Below are 20755 nucleotides of genomic sequence, written 5' to 3'. Positions count from 1 at the left end.
TCACTTGAATTTTTAGGTACTATTACCCAAGGGGGTTTTATTTGTACTGCTGCTTTTGATATTTATTTACTTATTAACAAATAATTTTCATCTGTTCAACATTTGCATCCTCTATGAGAAACATCAAACACTTCAGACCTTTGATGACATTTATCCCCACCAGTGCACAGCAAATTACAGCGAGGAGGAAGAAAAATCCCAACACAGGGCATTCAAAGCAAACCAGCATGGAAGGCAGAAATGCATCTAGCTCCAAGCAATTATAGCTTAATGAATAAACATTGTTCTCCACTGCTACCTCTTGCTAAGAGATACCCACAAGGCACCAGGACAAGCTTAATTCTTTCCATTCCTCTTCCTTACAGCAGCCTTGTCACTTTTGTTACAGCCTGAGCTCTGCAGCCCTGATTTCAGCCGGGTGCACCCAACACTGATGGGAGCAGGGGAGAGCTTCACCCCCAGCAGCAAAATCCTACAAGGTGGGAAGGAGGAAACCTCATGCACAAGATGTGCCAGTATGAGACACTCACTGCTCAGTTTGTAACATCCATCAAGCCACGCACTTCTGAAAGGCACTCCATGAGAAGAGGGACATATTCAAACCAGTGAGATGTTGTGAGAGACAATTGAAGCTTCCATTGAATATAAAAGTGCAAGATTTTGTACTTGAACTAGCTCCTAAAGTTGTGTTAATGGAAATTCAAATATTGACATTTACTGCCAGTGTGATACCCAAAAATGAGAAATGCTCAACTGGCAATGAGCACAGCTTCTCTTTTCTAAACCAATCTTAAAAAAAAAAAAATCTTTAAAATCTCTAATCTTGCACATACTTTTGCTGTTTATCAATTCAAAAGACATGTTACTAGAAGGCTTTAGGAGCAGCTTGAAGCTTGTCTCTGGAGCCCCTCTGGTGAGTCTGGCAGGTGGAATGCATTAGCTAAGTATTCACCTATGTTAGGCAGGGAAACAGGAATTATTGCAAGTGAACAAATGTGGCTTTCTCCTGTAGGAGCATCAGAAGCTCCAGAGTTCCCACCACCTCCCAGGGTAAACAGCTTTTTATTGTGCAAAACCAAGCCTTTATTTTATCATTAGCACAGTGGAAGCTGCTCTGTAAGATGAGTAGGGAATATTCTTTTCTTTTCCAATTAAGGATTGGTAAGCATCACTTGGTGGCAATCCCCCAGCAATACGCAGGTAGATGTAATTAGGGAAACACACAGAGCATTCAATCTCAGGACTGAACACTGCAGGACCAGAGTGTGGAGAGGAGAAACCACTTCACTCTGAAGCAAAGGGACCACAGTGGATTAAACCTGAGTCTCTAGCCCAGGACTTCCTTCATGCTCTGCCCAAGCAGCAGCTCCACACACCCCTCTTCAGCAAGGTCAACATCACAGCTACAGGCTTGCCCCCCAGTGAAATAAGTAAAACAATAGTTTCAAAGTCTCCCAGGATGTTCAAATCCTTGGCACAGCCCATGCACAGTAGCACAGCAAGAGCTTGCATGGGCAGGAATGTGAGTTCTGTCCCTCCATAAGTGACAGCAGTGGTTGCGTGCTCCAAACTGCCCTCTCTCAGATCCTGTCACTTCTTTACCCAAATCCATCACTGACATGCTCAACAACCTGCAGGTTCAATAGGTGGAAGGCTAAAATCAAAACAAAACAAACCCACAGACAAACTGGAGGATAAGGTTCCTTTCAGCTCGCTCATGTTCATTAAAAATCAGAGTCAATAAAAATTATTACATTTTTAACAAATGTAAGCGGTTGCCTTCAGCATTGATCTAACAATTTGAGTGAAACATTTATAACTGCAGCTTCAACAGAGCCTCCTGGAGCTGTGTTTTGCACAGGTTTATGCTAAATTAACAGCATGATGAATGTTTGGGAGCAGTATCCCTAAAACAACTCATGTTGAAGAAATTAACCTATGGATAGAATGTCTCTTTCAGTTGACAATTAATGTAATCATGGAAAGAAAAGGAGGAAGCATGAGTGCCAAGGGATGGGAAATGGGAGGCCTGATTTCTTTCGCAAAATTAACTCTTGGGGCTTAAATAAAATTCAACCTGTTGGCTCAAATCTGGCTTTTTTCCTATTCAAACACCTTTCTAATCAGTTCAACATGCTAGATGTGGCTCAGACTGGACCTCGCACCTCGGGGGGAAGCACTGCTGTGGATGCCTTCTTCTGAAGGGTACTACCAACAATATTCCATGCACCCCAGCCTTCTTCTGCTTTTGATCCAAACATATCATTAGGACACAGAAGCAACTCTTAACAGATAGTGCCAAGTCCTGACAAACAATGTCTAAAATATTTCTCTGGTTAGCAAGCAGTGAGGTGTCCAAAACCAAAGTCAGCAAGAAGCCCTTTCAGCACAGGACAGGGCAGGAATGCAGAGGAGGTGGAAGCAGTGTGCACGACTGCAGCTCGGAGCAGACACGTTTGCAGGGGAATATCATCTCACAACAACATTTTTCTCTGGTGAAGCACTAGAGCGCTTGCTTTTAAGTGTATATTTAAATCCAATCAACACTGAAAAGCATTAAAGAGTGTGTTGAAATGCTTTGCTAAGCTGGGCTTGAGAAATAACTCCCTTCCATAGGTTACTCTGATACTGGGGTGTGACACAAACTGGAGTTGTCCACACATCCCTGCCTCCAGCAGATGAGGAAAGGCTGAGAGAACTGGAATCCTGGGAAGCCTGGAAAAGAGAAGGCTTTGGGGTGAAGTAATTGCAACTCTCCAGTAGCTGAAGGGAGCCTACAAGAAAGATGGAGAGGGACTATCTACAAGGACCAGGGATGATGGCTTTAAATTGGCAGAGGGTGGGTTTAGATTGGATATCAGGAAGAAATGTTTTACTCAGAGTGGGGAGACACTGCAAAGGGTTCTTCAGAGCAGCTGTGCCTGGAAGGGATGGATGGAGCTTGGAGCAACCTGGTCTAGTGGAAGTTGTTCCTTCTCCAGGCATTCTTCCTCCAATTCCAGCCACTAGCCAGGACAGCTGTGCCACTGCAGTCACTTGATCTTTGGGGGAGACAAAAAGATAAAAAACCCAGAGTCTCTGTTCTACAGGCTGAAGAGCAGAGGGAAAGCAGGGAGGGATTTGTGCCTGAGCAGCGTGGCAGTGAGTCACGCTGCCTCCCAGGGCTGCTCCTTGGGTGGTACAGTTTACACAGCAGCCCTTGCTCAGAGGATGAGCCTTGAGTCCCCATCCAGCTCCTTGGGAGGGAAACAAACACGGATTTTACATGTGCTTGGTCATAGGGGCTGTGTGATGTTATCCAACGTGTAATTACCAAGAGGAAATTCTCTAAAGCTGAGCCTGTTTGCTTCCAAAGGGATCCCAGTGGAAAGCACTTCTACTTCCACATTTCCCTACTTTGACTATCTCCTTGACTATTTTTTTTTTTTTTTGCTTTGGTTTTCCAGGTCCTCTTATAATTTATCCCACCTACTCAGCAAGTTCAACGCAGGCAGTGCTGACTGACCACAGCCACAGAGCAGCTCTATGCTCACGCCAATTATTTCCAACAATATATGGATTAGATTACACACACACTGCCAGAAAAAACCATCTACCTCAGATTTAAATCATTAAGAATGGCCCTCTGGAGACAATAATCTCTCCTCTATGTGAAGGCTACAGACAAATGTCAGAATTCTGTCTGGCCCAGGAATGTTTCCTCATAACAAGGCGGGTTTGTGCAATCAATGAGGCTGACAAAATCTCCGATAGGCTCTCAGGGCCTGATCCAAGGCACAGGGAAGTTCATGGTAACACTCCCATTGACTACAGCTCTGTGGGAAACCTTTTTTTTCCCCTGACCCATGAGAAATTTTGAGATTTTGAAAGGTTTTTCCCATCCTGACCACAACAGAAAAATTGAAATCTCAAATTTTTGCAGCATGAATATCTACTTGCATCGCTCCCACTAAAGATACAAGATTTAAAATAAAAACCTGATTAAAAGATTTTGTTCAAAAGTGAAGGGAAAGAACTAAATTTTGAAATTGAAGATAATTTTCAAAATCAAAGGCTTTGTATTATGAAATTGGCATTTTATCAACAAGAATGAGACATCAAAAACTTGCTGAACAATTCCAGCAGTCTCTCCCAAACTGTAGAGCAGGTCTTTCCTGCATGAGTGAGTTCACCTGGGATATTCTGCTGTTTAAAAATAGAAAGCCCTTGTACACAGGGACTCTATTCATCTTCCTAACAGGCATAATTTATGTTCCAGCCACTGAAGAGGGATGGTCTCCCCTTGCACACCAAGAGGGGGAAGCCATTTCATTGCAAGGAGAATAAAAACTCCTCACAGGTAATTGCAAAACATAAACACCACATCTCTCACTTCAAATCAATTACGCTTCCTTCTGCATGGTGGTAAGTGCCAAATCATCTGTCTCAGAGCTGCATTTCCCAGCCCCAAAGGTCCTGAACCCCTGTGAGGCAGGCCCCACATTCCTGCTGTGGGCAGAGCCACTGGATGGAGCTGTTAGAAACATCTCCCAAGCCCAGCAGTGAGCTGTGTTCAGTCTTCAGGAAAGCTGCACTGATATTATCTTTCAGACATTTCCAGTGGGAAAGGCCTTGTGAGCAGCAAGGAAGGTTCCTCTGTTCAGAATATCTGCACAGAGCTCCTACTCAGCAGGGAACAGGCACAGGGACACCCTACACAGACCCTGAGAGATGACTGAGGCATTTTGTGGAGTATGAGCAAGCAACACTGAGAACACAGAAACACACACCTGCATCCCCACACCAATTCCACTTCTTGTGAGGAGACACTGGCCTGGACCCCCAATATGGATTAGCATTCAAAAAGGTAAACACAACAGGACATGGCCCACTCCAGGTGGAGAAGAGAAAGGAAATGGAGGAAAATATATTGATTGACCTACTGTAGTTCTAAAAATAAACTTGTGGGAAAACTGGAATTTGAATTTAAATTTAAAAATCCTGATAGCCACAGCTAAGGCATTCTTCTGTGCATTAAGGAGTTCCTGCCAAGATTTGAGTCACTGCAATCCATAATTCTTAAGGACAGTAGTTTCCCAGACAAAGCATCACTGGTAATAGTAATATAGAGCTGGAGCTCATTATTCTTCCTGTATGTGTGTATGTATAGCTAGAGAAAAACACTGACAATCCAAGGGCTAATAATAAACCAGGTGACAGCACCTGAAAATAAATGGCTCCTCCATGGGAGCTCCTGAAGTGGCATTTTCCAGCCTCTGGCTCCCAGGGCCATGTGAACTATCTCAGCTCTTCAGAACCTGGAGCACACTTTTCCACAGGACACAGAGAGCAGAGCACCCAAGGCTTCAGCTGAGCATCCAAAGAGGAGCAGGCCAGCTTCAGGGAGCCCTGGAGCAGCACTGAGTGCTCAGTGACACCAGCCATTGGCTGGGACAGCCAGGTGGTAAACTCAGCTTTGTGTTTTCATAATAACTTCAAAATAAGTGCCTGTGTCAGCCCAGTGAGCCGCCTCCCCAGGTATCCCCCCCTCAGTGAGCCGCCTCCCCAGGTATCTCCGGCTCTCAAGGAGCTGCCAGGAAATTCAGGCTAGCAGTCAGGTCCCTCACTTCTATCAGAGCCTGAGGCTGGTTTCACAGCCACTCCTTTACCCTCCCACTCCAAACTCCTGCTGAGTGGGCCATGTTTTCTGTCACCAGCCACCTCTCCCTGGCTATCACCTCAGCTCCCAGAGCAGGCAGAGCCAGCAGCTTTCCCAGCACGGGAGCCCTCCTGCAATGCTTCCTGGACACAGCAGCACTGGAGGGCTGTGACTGCCCCAGCCCCTTATCCCCACATCCTTGCACCTATTCACACTTCCCCGTGCATCGGGCCAACTCACCGCCCCTCACCCCACCACCAGCCAAATGCAAAGCCCCATCTGCTGCCTGAAAGGTTCTCAGATGGTGCAGCAGATGGAAAAAAACACTTAATTTGTCTCCAGTTTGGTCTATTGGTGCTATGCATTACATTTGCTGTTAAAATAAGAAACGGGTAAAACATGTGCTCATCTTGCTCCTTGGTGGCTTGTGGGGTCCTACAGGGCACAGGAAATACTGTGCCTCTCCTGAGAATAACTGCATAGTGTCAGCTTGAAGATTCCAGAGAGCAGGATGGCTCCAGCTGAAATTGTTAGACAGCAAGCAAAAAGCACAAAGAGAAGCTGGCAGGCTCCTGAGAGGAGAGGGAAGCTGCCTCCAGGAAAGGCATTTTAATGGACCTTCACTTGTGGGATGGTGTGGAACACCCAAAGGCTTCGCAGGGACTGCATGGAACTGCTGCACCCTCAGGAGTCACCAATACTGAGCCACAAAGGCTGAAGGGCATAAAGCAACCTGTAATGCTGCAGTGGGGGAATGAGAGTTACACCGCATCCCTCTTGGGAGCGGTGAGCTTCCCACACCATAGTGCCCTCTGGTCATTTTTAAAGCCTAAAAAATTTGAGCTTTCTGGCATCTTCTGGTGCACATGTAAGAAAAAGGTGTCATAGTTCTGCCTCAAGAATAAAGCACCATGGCATTACAGATTAACTGACTAGATTATGCACCTATGAAGGCTACAATGAACCAGAGTCAAAAAGCCACCAAGAGGTCTGTCCCACAAAAGACAGACAAAGTTAATGCATGTACCTTATTCAGCAGGTTATCTGATGTTCAAAACAGTCCTGAAAGAAGCACTTGCACTAATGGATAATCTCAACATTGTCCTGCACAACAGATGGGGTTTTAGTCTCAACCTGCATATTCCCATGCATAGAAGACGGCAGCATTTGAAAAACAATGGACAATAAATCTATCCACTTCTTAATTAAACTTGGAAATTAGATGCCTGTTCCATCATTGGTATTTCTGATTTTTTGGGTTTATTCTGGATTTTGGCAGGGCCAAGCTCAGGGTTTTTGTTAAGGAAAGCAAACTGAAATAACTATATTGTTCTACTGCAGAGAGAATTTCCACACTGCCATCAGAGCTTTATGAATATGTACATACATACAGCTGCTCATGCCACCAGGAGCATGGAAAAACTTTGTATCCAGTTTTGGAAAGCTTTTTTCCAACTTCCCACTTCCATGGGGGGAAAAGTCCCAAACTTTGAAAGGTCCTTTTATTCTTTCTATCTCCATGTTGGGACCAAGGAGAAAAGGATAAAGGCTGACAATAAAAAATGGAAAGGAGAAAAAAAAATCAGGAAGGGAAGAAAATTTGAAATCAGGACTCCGAAGTTCTGTCAGCTGTTTTTCCGGGTGTAAGAAAGTCTTTCCTGAGCCTCTTTAAAAACAAAAAGTACTCTGACACCTTAATTTTGAAAACTTTTCTAGTCTGAACTTGCACTATTAGTACTCCTATGCTTGTTACAATGCAATCCATCAGTGGCTCAACAACTGCTAAGTTATTGACATAAAACCATCCACATCTAAAAATACACGCTACAATAAAAGGCATTCTTAGGATTAAAGTACATCTGACACATGAGCACTGAGCCATTTGCAATGCGTGTTCTTGGTTTCTACCCCTTCTGAAAATGCAAGGGAACAGGAAGATTTCAGGAAGATTTCCCCTAAAACACATCAGTTCTGTATGAAAAATGGAAAGTGTCAGTGAGAGCATTCTTCCTCCCTGAGATAAAAGGGCAATTTGTTTTCTCTGCTCTTTCATTGGACTTGCACTCCAGAGGGCTGAGCAATGCAGAGAGTTTTGAAATCAGAGACACCAGAACCTCTAATGGTTTTAGAGACTAAACGCACTTTTTTTTCCTAGCAGGAATAGAAGATAGCCCCATTCCTGATGATTAATGATCAAAAGAATGTTAGCTAAAGAAAAAAATATTAAAGTGCAAAGTCTAAACTTTATGGACTTACAGAGGAACTTCTGACATGCTGGAGGAAAAAGGAAGTAAACTCAAGCCACTGAACTCTCTGCATTGCACAGGCCTGTGACAATGACCTGAACCTCATGCCTGGCTTCAAACATAGACCAGAATCATGGTGAAAGAGTGCATTCAACACTGACATTCTTGAGAGGGCACTCGAGGTTAAGGCCAAAATTCACAGGTATTGAAGATAAACAGAATTAACTAAGATTAAAAATATCCTGTGTTTTGTGTGTAAAACTGTTCCTCTGACATGCAAGCAGCACACAGGCATGGATGCATGCACTTGCTCCTTCTCTGCTGCTGGGAATTCTGCCAACATGTAGGATTAAGCCACAGTTCCACATTGTTCCCAGATGTGCAATCAGGAGAACATCCTGGAGCATCACCTCCACAGCATGCCCCAGGAATCAAAGCTGTTCCCTATCCCACCCACCACTAACATCTTTCCATAATTCATCAGCTGGTGATCAACTGAAACACCGCACAAACTCAGCCCTGATTTATTTCATTTACTGAGTTCTGTGACTGCAGGACCTGCCTCTCATTCACCACATTTTGAACCAGCTACCCCAAAGCAGCACGTGTTTTCCCAGGCTCCAGCCACGCTGTCTGGGGCCATCCCTTCCCCGCAGCAATTTCCACAGGGAGAAGGAAGGCAGAGGGATGCAGCTGGGAGGTGTCTGCCCGTGCCTGACCCTGGGTCAGCAGCCAGAGCCCAGGAGGTGCTGGAATCCCTCCCAGCCTTCTGGAGGCTTTCCACAGCCCTGCATTTCTGCAGTGGGATTCTTCTCCCCGCCCCGGCAGCCCCATCCCGGGGAGCATCCCTGGCATGGCCTGAGAACAATACACCAATGTTATTTCAATTAGGGCAATAACCAATTCATGGAGGTTCAGCCCTCACCATCTGTCCAAAGGGAGCAAGGCTCTGGTTTGGGGTTTTTCCCCCCCTCTTCCCATCCTCATTTCTTATGAATCATTTGACAAAGCCATCTACATAACAGATTTAATGGGGTTTATGGCAAAAAAAAACAAAAGAGAAAATGGAGGCAGTTCCACTATTAATTCCCACCACATTGGAGCATTACATAGTTTATCACTTAACATGCACATAATTTAGCATAATTCAACATTCAAGCACATTAAACAAAGACAAACTCAATAGTGAAAGCTTATTAATAAGACTGATTCTGCCTTTCCAGAAGAGCAATGTCTCTCTGAAATCACAATTCCACTAAAACTTCAGTTTCAAAAGCTTAGGTGCACTTTGCACTGGAAGACAAAGTGGATCAATCTGAAGCAGAAAAACAAACAGGAGGGATTCTATAGGTTGCCACAGGACTGTCTCAAAATCTTGACTTCCTGTACCCATACATAGAGGCAGTAAATTAAGATTTTAAAGCCATTTAAATCCTGAGGGAGCCTGCCAGACACTTGCCTTGTGCTGCCGCTTTCCAGGGCAGAAGGTCAGACACAGGTCTGCCAGGACAAGCAGTGCCTAACTCCGTGGATATTTCACATGTGGCAACTTCCACAGCCCCACACAGCTGAATTCCCTGCGGTGGGTTGGGGCCCTGGGCCCTCACCCAAGGATGTTCAGACCCCACCTCTGTCCCACAAAGGGAAGAAAATGAAGTGCCCCAAGCCAGGATGCAGCAGGGAGTCCCAGGGCACACTGACAGCGAGGGATGCAGGAAGTGCTGAGATAGGGAGGCACAGCCAAGGCAATCCCAAACACCTGGCTCCAGGTGTGCTTTGGGATGCTTTGCAGAGCCTGGCCCATTACAGAAACTGCTGGAAAAACACGTGGGAAAGGAGGGGGAGGGTGGGGGAGAAGAAAGACCTTTCTTCCAACATACTGAAACAATTAATTAGAGCAGATTTAATCATTTCACTCATGTTGAAGGGAGTAAATTCATGCTAAACTTGCCATGCTGAGGATAATGGAACAAGTCATGGGAAGGAAGATGTTACTGAGTTAAAGAGCAACGAAGGAGAAAGCAGCAAAACTCTTTGCTTTAAGATACTCTGTAAAATTATGTCATCACACTGAAATGTAGAGATGAGCAATCTAGTCAGAGCATGGATTTCCCACCCAGATCTTTTCTAGCTTTGTCTTAGTCAATACTAAAGAACTGTATTGCTATATCATTTTTGAAAAATATGGTGATTTTCTATATTAAGAAACAGCTTTATTATTCTAAAAACTAATGCTTTTCTACACATCCACCAAAACTCACTGTTTTTTTCCCTTCATTGCTCAACACCTGCAGCTGGAAGGCACCTTTGCACACTGACATGGCTGTCTAGAAACTGGGAATACACCAGGCAGCAGAGCTCTTGTAAATTATCTGCCATCTGCAGGAAAGCAAATGGACATCACCTTTGCCCCTTCATCCCCCCAAATGAGGGTTGCACACAATCACAAATGGAGACAGACTAAGAGTTGAGGAAGCAGAAATCAGTTCTTCCACCTACAAATAATTAAGACACAGGAAGGTTGACCCCAACTTGTAGTGATACCATTCAGCGCAAATATAAGCAACAAAAACCAATTAGAAAACATTGAAAAGTACTCGACTGAAAGGAGCATAAAGGAGCTTTAGTATGGTCTTCACAGGAGCCCCAACTGGGTGCAAACTGGTTTTGAAAACCTGCTTCTAGACCTGTATTTCAGCAATATTTAGTAAGTCAAGGAAATCATTCAAACCCAACTCCAAAATCCATCTCCCTGACACTGCAGCACTGGTGACTCATCCTGTTCTGGATGACTGGGGAACCAAGCACCACAAGAGGTACAAATCCACAGTTTAAGAACATTCTTGCCTTGAGTGTTCCTGGTCAGCGTGGAAGGAGAGAAGGATGGAACCATAGCCTGCCCAGCCATGTTTGTCCACATAAATCTCTGAAATGGGCCAGCCCTCCCCAGAAAAACGCACCTCAAACTTAAATAAATCCTTCTTTTTGGGAACAGGAAGCTCTCATCTAACATATCTTCCACCAGTGCACTCATTCCTCTCTTATTCACCTTAACAACTTCTGAAGGTAACTCTGAATTTCGGAAAAACCTGCAGCCATAGCAATGAGGAAATATGCTCCTAGAAACAAACTCAGAGTTCCACCATGAAGCTTTGTAATAGAATATCTCTCTACCACACCAAATTGTCACAGCTCAGGCCACAGGTGGCCACGACACACAGAGTGTGACCACACAATTTCAGAAAGCTCCACCCCACTCACAGTAACACCTTACCTCGTCAGAAGGCTTCAGCACTCTGCCCACACAGAGCAGCACCCCGTCCCTTCAGAGGGCTGCAGCAACTGCCCTGCTGCCTCTCCAGCCAGCCTTTTATCCCCGGGTGCTGATGCCCTGCACCTGTGTGCCCTCTGGGGTTGCTCAGCACACCTGGGCCCTCCCGGCTCGTTACCTCCAACGCTGCTCACCTGTCCTGCACAGCTGTGGCCACTGAGGGATGGGGCTGGGCACAGCCCACCCCAATCACCACACACTCGGTGCCTACACTGAATATTAACCAGGAGGGATTGACTTGAAAACGAGAGAAAAAATTCTAATTTTTAAAAATAATTTTGTGTACTGAAGTCAACTCAAGTTTTATTGCCAATTAGAGAAAGCAGAATTCCATGTTTGGATTGTACCTAAAGATACAGATCGGAGTTCAGTGATATTTCATGTTTTGACTACTGACAACTTTTATCACACATTTCTTATAATTCATTGCATCTACTGTCTACAAATATCTTTTGCAATGAAAAAGCCTATTTGCATAAATTTGAGGATGCTTCAGTCCATGGCACCACTTGAACAACAGCTATTTATGAAAGCCTGAGGAAGAATTTGCTTCACTACAGTTTTTATCAAATAATGAAATTCTGATGCACAAAAAAAAGAATCCCTCAATTTAAATTTGTGACACATTTTTCAGAAGGTGCAGAAGTCTGACCACCTCCTGGAGTGCTCTTAAATATAGCAGGCCATGATGAGAGGCCAGGTCTGATACACTGTGGGACAAGGACAACTTCATGCCTTTCCAAATTATTATTTGAATTTCTTATGGGCAAAGTCAGCAGGGCTAAAACACACAGTCTATGGGATCAATGTCCAGTTTTACTAAAGGAGCTTTGAAAGCTTCACAAATTCTTATGCAAAAAATTTAAGCCTTCTGGGCTTAAATGCAGTGGCATTTGGATTGGTCTGTCAAGTTACATGATGCATCTTCCTTCTGAAGAGGCCAGAAGTTAAAGTTATTCAGCAACATGTTTTTGCACCAGTTTTAACTGACAGAGCACACAGGTATATGAAGGCATGAAACAGAACAGATTTCTTCTCAGATCTTCTTCAAAATATTCCAAGAGTTCAGATAAGTTCACTGCAAGACATGAATGAAGTTTTAGGACAATTCTGGTTTTCCTTAAGGCTATTCACACCACTGCCATCCTTCACTTAACAATACTGTTGTTAAAAAAAAATAAAATCAGATTGCCTGAAAATGTGTAAAATGTGTTATGTGGGGACATGTTTCAAATGACACTCAGAGACTTGCTTTTATGTGTGCCTGGCACTCAGAAGCTAGTGGCATAAAATTGAACATAAGTGTTTCAAAGGAAGATGAGCACTCAATACTCAGCAGTTTCTGAAAAACAAGCCAGTTTGAGCCTTTCTGAAAGTCTGTCCCTGGTTATGGGAGCTCAGTAAGATCAGTTCTGAGGAGGGACACTCATCCCCACGCACAAAACTCTGCTGCTGGACCGTATCAGGACTTGGCAGAGCAGCCTACATTCTTCCCTGTCAGCTTCAACCAGGACTAAATGGAGACAAGCCTTTCAGTCAAGCTAAATGCTGGATTTTTAATATTTAATAACAACACCCCGTTCCTACAAACCCATTAGCTAATAAAAACCAGCTCTGCTTTCAGAGATAGAAGATAAAGAAGAGGAGTTTAAACTTTAAAGGGGATAATGCGGTAAATTATTACATTCAGGAATTATATCCTTAACTGGTGCAAACTGGCACAGCTTCAGCAGGGCCCTGGTGATTAACATCAGCACAGGATCTGGCCTGACCTGTTCAGCACCCACAAACCCGTGCGCCCCTGTGCTGCTGGCCCCAGAACAACTAAGGTTTGCTTTCAGCAGGGGCTAGTCAAAGAGAGAGACAATCCGTAAATTGTAAAGAACAATAAAGAAGTTTTTCTTCAATTTGTATGGACTCCAAAAATCTATTTTCCTTTTCTTGTGCTTTGGTTATTTTTGCTCGTGGGGGCTTTGGGACAGCGGCAGTGGAAACTGAAGCTGTCTGGTTAATCTGAGGTCAAATTTTGTGTAGGCAGCTGCAATCCAAGCTTCCCCACCCTGCCCTACCACTAGACTGAACTCTGACCTGCTGGGACCACCCCCTCACTCCTGCAGCAGCTCGAGCCACATTTCTAGTGAGTGAGCACAGGCAGTCAGCTGAAATGCCAGAAGACCCGTGTGTGGAAAGAACATGTGCTCACTGTCAGGTCTCTGTGACTCTCTCTCTTGGAAAACACCCAGGACCACCAAATGCATTTGGCAGTCTGGAATCCACTGATGAACCAAGGCACTCAGTGCGTGTGCTCTGTCCTTGGGAATGAGCTAGGCTTTTGAACTGAAGCAGTGGTTTAAGGGGAAAAGAAAACACGCAGGCACACAGAGCCACTGCCACCCCACAACCTCGAGCACCTACAGCAAGGCTCCCAATCCACCTAAATCTGTGACAGCTGCCAAAATATTAAACCCCCAAATTCACATCTGCCATATTCACAGCAGACTGCTGGGTGGTGAGCACTTCTGAAGTTGAGTCACTGATTCAGGGGCCTGAGTGTGAACTTAAAAGTTGAATTTCCTAGGCTGTCTAAGCGAGCAGTCTGTTGTTCCCCCCATACACAGACATGGCCTTCAGGAGCTTGGAAAATCCCACCCTAGGAACCTACAGTAAATTGTGGCCTCTGACCATTTACATTACATGCACATCTTTAACCCTGAAGCTCATGACCAAGAACAACCTCATGATTCCAACGCTGCAGCACTGCACAGGAACATCAGCTGTGGAGAGCTGAGCCCCTGGACGGCCAAGCCAGAGGAAGGGCAGCAGGAAGCCTGAGCATCCTGATTTTACAGGTGGGAGACTGAAGCACGAGGAAGCAAAGGAGGGGCAGGAAAGATGTAAGTGATATGCCGAGGCCACCCAGGAAGGCTGCTGCAGGGAGTGCACAAATCCCCATTTCCACTCCACCCCGCTCCCTCCTCTGCACACACAGCCCCATCTCGAGCTGCAGCACAGTTCTGTGGCTCAGGGCTGCTGGGGATGGTGGTGACCCAGGGGAGCCCATGGCTGCACAGGTGCAGAAGGGTTGAGAGGGTTTAAATCAGCTTGCAGCTCTTGAATCCATCCAGCAGAGAAAGGAGCAGTGTGTAAATGAGTGCTCACATCCTGCTCCTTAGGCTCAAGGAGCCAGAGTTGGCAACGGAGCCCTCAGTGAGGAGCACCCTGAAAAATCCCAGAGAAGGATCCCCTGAGAGCTTCCTGATCAACACTGGTGCTGCAGACATGGGAGGAAAGGAGGCAGCCTAAAGAAGCACCGCAAAAGGCCAGTTCTGATGACTTTACAGAAAGGAGAACAGCATAGGCCAACACGAAGACAGAGCAGCTCAGAGACAGAGAATGAAGGGTTTAAGTGCAACTGGGCAGATGATGCCTTGCACTGCTTCTGTGCAAGTCACCCCAACCCTTCTCCTGCACTGGTTTCAAAATATTAATGCCTTGAGGAGAGAACTGCGACCACATCTGTCTTCATTTCACACTCAGCTGTGGACAGTCACCACACTTGAGTTTGAGCCCCATTACCATTCAGATGAAAAGTTTATAATACAAGTCTGGAAGCTTTTTAAGCCCATAACAGCTTTTGTAGCTAGAGAGAGGGTCGATTTAATCCCTAAACATATGTTAGAGAGTCAACCACAAGAGCAGGCAAACTGGGAGGGAGAAGAGTCACTGAAATACTTGCCAACTTGTGTTTCCTAAATCCCCCCCAAACAAGAAGGATGTTTGTCCCTGAGTGGCAGGAGAGAGCCCAAGGATCAGATGTCCCCAGGCACACACAGGTGGAGGCAGGCACAGAGAGCAGCTCCACGGGCTCTGCTGAGGAAGCACTCACTGCTGGCACACACAGACCCCAGTGCTGGCTGTGCAGGCTCACAGGAGGCACCTGTGTGTCTGTACAAGCGAGCCCCAGCAGCTGTGGCATCCAGGAATCACTATCACAGGGTTTTACAAACCTCAGGAAAATGGCTGGCTTGGTTGTCTTCCACCTAACCAGAAACATGGCCCAGGATCCCGATTCAGAGAAATCCAACTAATCTTCAGGTACCACCTGCAGAGCCATGGCCAGCCAGCTGTTTGACAGAGCTCCCTGTCTCTGACGGGCAGGGAGGGGTGTCCTTCTGGAAAACACACACCAAGGTTAGCCTAGCCTGCCTTCTGGAGAACACAGAGCATGACAGGCAGGGAGGGGTGTCCTTCTGGAACACACACACACACACACCAGTAAAGCCAAAGTTAGTTAGCCTAGCCTGCCTTCTGGAGAACCATGACATCCACCACTAGGCTGTGGTCCACACAGCACAGGCTGCACTTGTGAGAACCAAACATTGCACCCATGCCAGCATTTGAGCTCAGAGCACACAAATGGAGCTTTGAAGTTTTGAAGCAAAGCCACCAACTGTCCCCACGGACAAGAAGGTGCTGCTAGGTCACAGGCTGCACTTGTTGATCCCCAAGTTCTTTTTCAGCCTAGCTGATTCTGTGATTCTGGAACACATCCAGGCTTGCTTCAGCGTGGTTTAGAGTGGCACCTTCTCTCACAGGTTTTGGAGTGCAGGCAGTGGGATAAATTCAGTGCAGAGCACATCTCCCCTGCAGCACACACAGCTACAGGGGCTCAGCTCTGACCCACTGATGCTGCACCAGATTAACCACCAACAAAGTCAACGCAGCTTGGGAATTACTGAGAATTAATTGCCCTGTTGATGGGAGCATTTCAATAAGAAATAATCACCACGAGCAAAAAGATAAAAGTGAAAAGCAAACTACAGAACAATTCCTGTGGTCAGAGAAGAATGGCAATAAGTGTAAACTGAAAATGTAAAATCCAAATCACAGCACTTAAGTCTTGCCTGAACAACCATGAAAATAATTTTCACCAAGAGGTGGTCTTTGGGCAACATCAGAGTTTTGTTCATAAAATAGAACCTAGTTCTCCCTCTGAAAAACAGATTCTAAATGGATGTCTCCTCTAGAAACAAAAATTTCAATTCTTTTTAGTTTTTTTCTTCAAAGATAAATGAACCACTGAAGTCATGAAGAGTTTGAAGTCAGAAGATGAACACCGAAACACAGATTTTTCATTTTATCTAGATCAAATGTCAGGCTGCTTGAATTTTGGCTTTACTAATGTTTCCAGTTTTTGTTCCAACTTATTGGCAATGCAGCCTAAGAAAATGAACCTCTTACAGGAGGAAAGGTTACCACCTACACTCACAGGAGAAACAGAGAGGAACTATCACTCCTTATGAAAGTCTCAGCTGGCTCAAAACATGTCAATAAGCACGAGATCCCCACACACATCCTTTCCCCATGTAATTGACCCAAATTCTGAAAAAAAAAAAAAACAAACAACAAAACCAAAATGAGATAAATTATTAGTTAATTATTTAATAATGGCCTCAAAATTTCCCCAGCGACAGTTTGTCAATATCAGCCTCTTAAATAACAGTTAGTCCCACAAAACTCAGGATAAGGAGAAATTCTGGCTTTCTACTGGTGCCCCAGTGATGAAGAAGGCAGAGTACAATTCAAGAAAACAAAAATTAAAAGATCTCAGCGTCAAACTCCATGCTCACACTTCAGCCAAGGAGAAGGGAGGGTACATTGCTGCCCAGTAATCCGTGATTTCACTGATGTCTGTAAACACAGACAGAAAAATCTCTATTTCAAAAATCCTTGGGTACAGAACCTATGTACAGTAGGACACAACAGCATCCCTGAGGCTTTCATTCCGAGCTTTCCACGGGCTGTAATGAAAACCAAAAGTTTCTCCTATTGCCCAAACCAAGAGCCATTCCTTTAACCCACTGGCGAGCAACAGACTGAGGAGACAGTCACAATGATGAATCAATTCTTTTTCCAGGCAGTTTAATGGGATTACAGGAGTGCCGTGGCAGGCCCCAGAACACCAAGGTGCTCTTTGTGCCTGCGTACCAGTGAGAAGTTTGTAAAGGTTTGAGGTAAAAACAGACACCTGAGCAATTCCAACTCTGCTGAGCAGAAGAGTTACCTCTGCATTTTCAGGCTGGATGAAAGTCCCTACCCAGGAAAGAAGCCCCAAATATTAGAACTTGATCTGAGTTAACACAACTGGCATGGCATTGTGGTGCTTTCTCTCAGGCCAGGGAAAGAGTTTTCCCTCATGTCCCATTAATCTTTGTGGAAAGCCCAGCCTAGAGGTGACAAGGAGCAAAGTGGGTAACAGTCAGTTGCACGAAGCAGAGCCTCCAGCCAAAATGTGCTTGCTTAGAGACAGATGGCAAATACAGCCAGCGCTCAGAAACTACAGCTGCGTGCCTCAGCTCTCTCAGATCTATGTGTGTGATCATTAAAGATTTTCAAATTATCTAATAGACCAGAGTCTCCTGGAGATTTGGGTTCCCAGTCTCTTGTTTTCTTTACAGAGGACCACATTGAACTTACCCAGAACAAAGTCAAAAGAAAACAGTTCTCAGGCTTTTCCATTTAGAAGTGTTATGCACACACAAACACTCTGAGTGGGCTTGATTTTGTCCTGTGAGTGCCATTTTGCTCACACTCTGCATGAGCAGGAGCAGTTGGGAACAAATCACAGCAGGAAGATTGACGAGTTCTCCCTGCACTTCTCCAGCCTGGACACCTCAGGTGGGATCACCCTTCTCCTCCTCTTGCTCTGGGGGACAGCTCCAGCCTCCCTGGGTGCCATGGGGCTCAGCACAGGAGCACCTAGCTGCCTGCAGGTCTGGAGAGCTCCACAGAGCCTCTGGACTCGTTCCCAGGCTGCTGCACACACACAGAGCTACTGCTGGGCAGGCCCTGCTCAGCCCAGGCTCTGGCTAACCAACACCTCGTGGCCAAGCACAGGCAGGGCTCACAGGGCTCCCAGTGGCTGCCCTGGGACTGAGAAAACATTCATCTTGTGCCTCTTCAGGGGTGGAGAGGATGTCTCGCATGGGCTCTCCTCAATGTCACAAACATCCCCTGCTTTGCTCTATTAACAGCTTTTCTTGCTTACACAAATGCAAGCTCCTGAGTGCTAAAAGCCTGACCAGCGCCCAGTTCCCAAGGCTGAGGAATCCCACCACAGCTCTTCGTTGCAGCCAAGCTGGCAAAAACCTGGCAGTACACCGGGATAAGGCTGAACATTTCCTGTTAAATCTCATCCAGCATCTCAGGAAGAATATCTCCCTGGAACAAAGAGCTCTCCTCTCTCAGGGTGGGAAGTACCCATTCTGACAGTGTTTAATAACAAAGTCTTTATTTAATTCTTTCGTTTCAGTTCTATCCTCCTGACTTCCCATTTCAATATATTCTTTCAATAAATCCAAGCAAACACAGGCTTTAGCTGTTAGCTGCAGTAAACAAAGAAAAAATACTTTATTGCTTTATGCAATAAAGAGCTTCAGCACTCCTGAATCAGCATTTTTACTGAAATATATGTAGCAAGAGTTTAAAAATATTCATTTGGAGAAAGAAGTTTTTATTTTTAAAGTTCATATTACCCATGGTATGAAAATCACGCTTCCACAGGTAGGGATACCTGTGCTTCCATTTCTTATTACTCGTTGATCTATGAGGGTTGTTTGTTGGTTTGTTTATCTTTAAGTGTATAAAATCCTCATGAGGACCGTTGAAGGTACGCTTCTAAAATGGCTTGTGACCTTAACTTCCCACAAAGACCACCACCAAAAGCTTGCTTCAGAACACGTTCCCTATAAAATACTACAAATAAATGCAAATTATGGAGAGAGCTTCTCTTGTTACCTGATTTGTGACCATGATTGACTCTCTTAAATTACTGGTATCCAGGCCACAAGCCAAATTTTCCAGGCAGAAACAAATCTGAAAAATAACAGTGCAAAAAGAAATGGTCCAGTTTGATACTTTTGATACCTGGACAACCAGCTCAGACAGAAATGAGTGTTCAAACGCTGGTATTTGGCTGTGTGAAGGCCCTGCCATCTTCTAGCCTGACAAGGGAACAAACCCAGAGATATTTTTATATCCATGACCACAAGCAGAGAAGGTCAGCGTGTCCCACACAAGAAAAGCCCTGGGCGAGGAGTCCCCAGGAAAAGGTGTGTTCATTTCACAAAAACAGAACAAGCAGGTGAGATTGCAAAGCACCCTCTCGTTCGGCTGATAAAAACTCATATGCATGCAAATGGAGGGAGGACAACAACAAGAGAAGGCAGCCTTTGGCAGGCTGCAGGAACCTGTTTATTGAGAAAGCTCCCGCAGATGCAGAGCAGCACCCATCCGATAGCTTTGCTCTGCAGAGTTTCTGAGCCACCTAAACTGCAGTCTCCCTGGCAGAGTGGCTTGCAAAGTAAATCACCTCCATGTAAAGTTTATGCAAACAAGAAGACCAAAACAATCCACCTCATGATTTTCTTCAGCCAATTAAGTCAAATACAAACAAACACAGATATCACTTATGTGCAGAGAGCACAGCCCAATGCTGGTTTCACACAGGAGTGACCGACTCCAGTAAATTAAATGCCCGGGGCTTCAGAGGCTTCATCTGGTCCTCATTTTAATTGGTAGTAAAACGATATGCTTTTTTCACTCTCACTGTAGCTTGTTTTCATCTAGTTTGAGTTCCAAGATGTCCTGTCCTGCAGGCTCTGATCTGCTACATTAAAAGAAAAGACTTGGGAAATGTGCACCAAGCTGTGGCAGCTGAGCTGCTGCCCTCCCAGCTGGCTGGGCAATCCGGGCTCCAGAGGCCAGCAGAGGGTGGGAGCAGGGCTCTGCAGGTGGAGGGAAGGATGGGGCAATGCAGGCTGCCCAGGCTGGGCCCCGTGCTGGCCCAGGAGTGCTGTCACCAGTGCCAGAGGGGATGGAGGCGCACGCTGGCAGCGCCACGCTGGACTGGGGCACGGGGGCATTCCAGGGAGCCATTTGTTACCCATAAAACCAGACCACAGTTTTGCTCTCCTGTCCAGATTAAACTAGAGCATTTCTGAAAGTCAGCTTTGCAGAGGTGTCCCAAGCAGCCTACCTCTGAGCAGCAGGCCAGGCACAAGGACACTGATCCAGCCTTCCCCAGGAGACCTAAACTTCCTCTCCTGGGCACCCAGGTAATGGAATGGTCTGCACTGAAATAGCTGGACACAAACCACGTGCACACATATATTTCATATGAAAGATTCCACTAGAGCAAATAAACATTGTTATTCTTCAGCTTTCCCTCCTCCCCCTTGAAATGAGGCAGCCTAATTTCACATCCTCCGATCTGAAAAAATAAATAATTAACAAAGCAGCTCCCAGCCCCACAGTCAGACAGATTTCCCAGGGTTGGATTGCTCAGTGCTCCCATCATAGCTCTGCCTCCCACCGTTTCTAACTTTAAATCCTGCTGCCAAAACATCTCTCACTGCCCTCCATACATCCCTAGCTTGCTTTCTTCACTCGCAGGATCACATATCTGCAGCTCTCTCAAGACCCTGCAGGACCTTTCTTGGCTGGCCTAAATCAGAAGGAACATTTTTTATCCGAGTAACA

Source organism: Motacilla alba, chromosome 3, assembly GCF_015832195.1.
Source record: "Motacilla alba alba isolate MOTALB_02 chromosome 3, Motacilla_alba_V1.0_pri, whole genome shotgun sequence".
In the NCBI taxonomy this organism is placed as follows: Eukaryota; Metazoa; Chordata; class Aves; order Passeriformes; family Motacillidae; genus Motacilla; species Motacilla alba.
The sequence above is the reverse complement of the archived record's forward strand: the minus strand, read 5'-3'. Positions refer to the sequence as shown.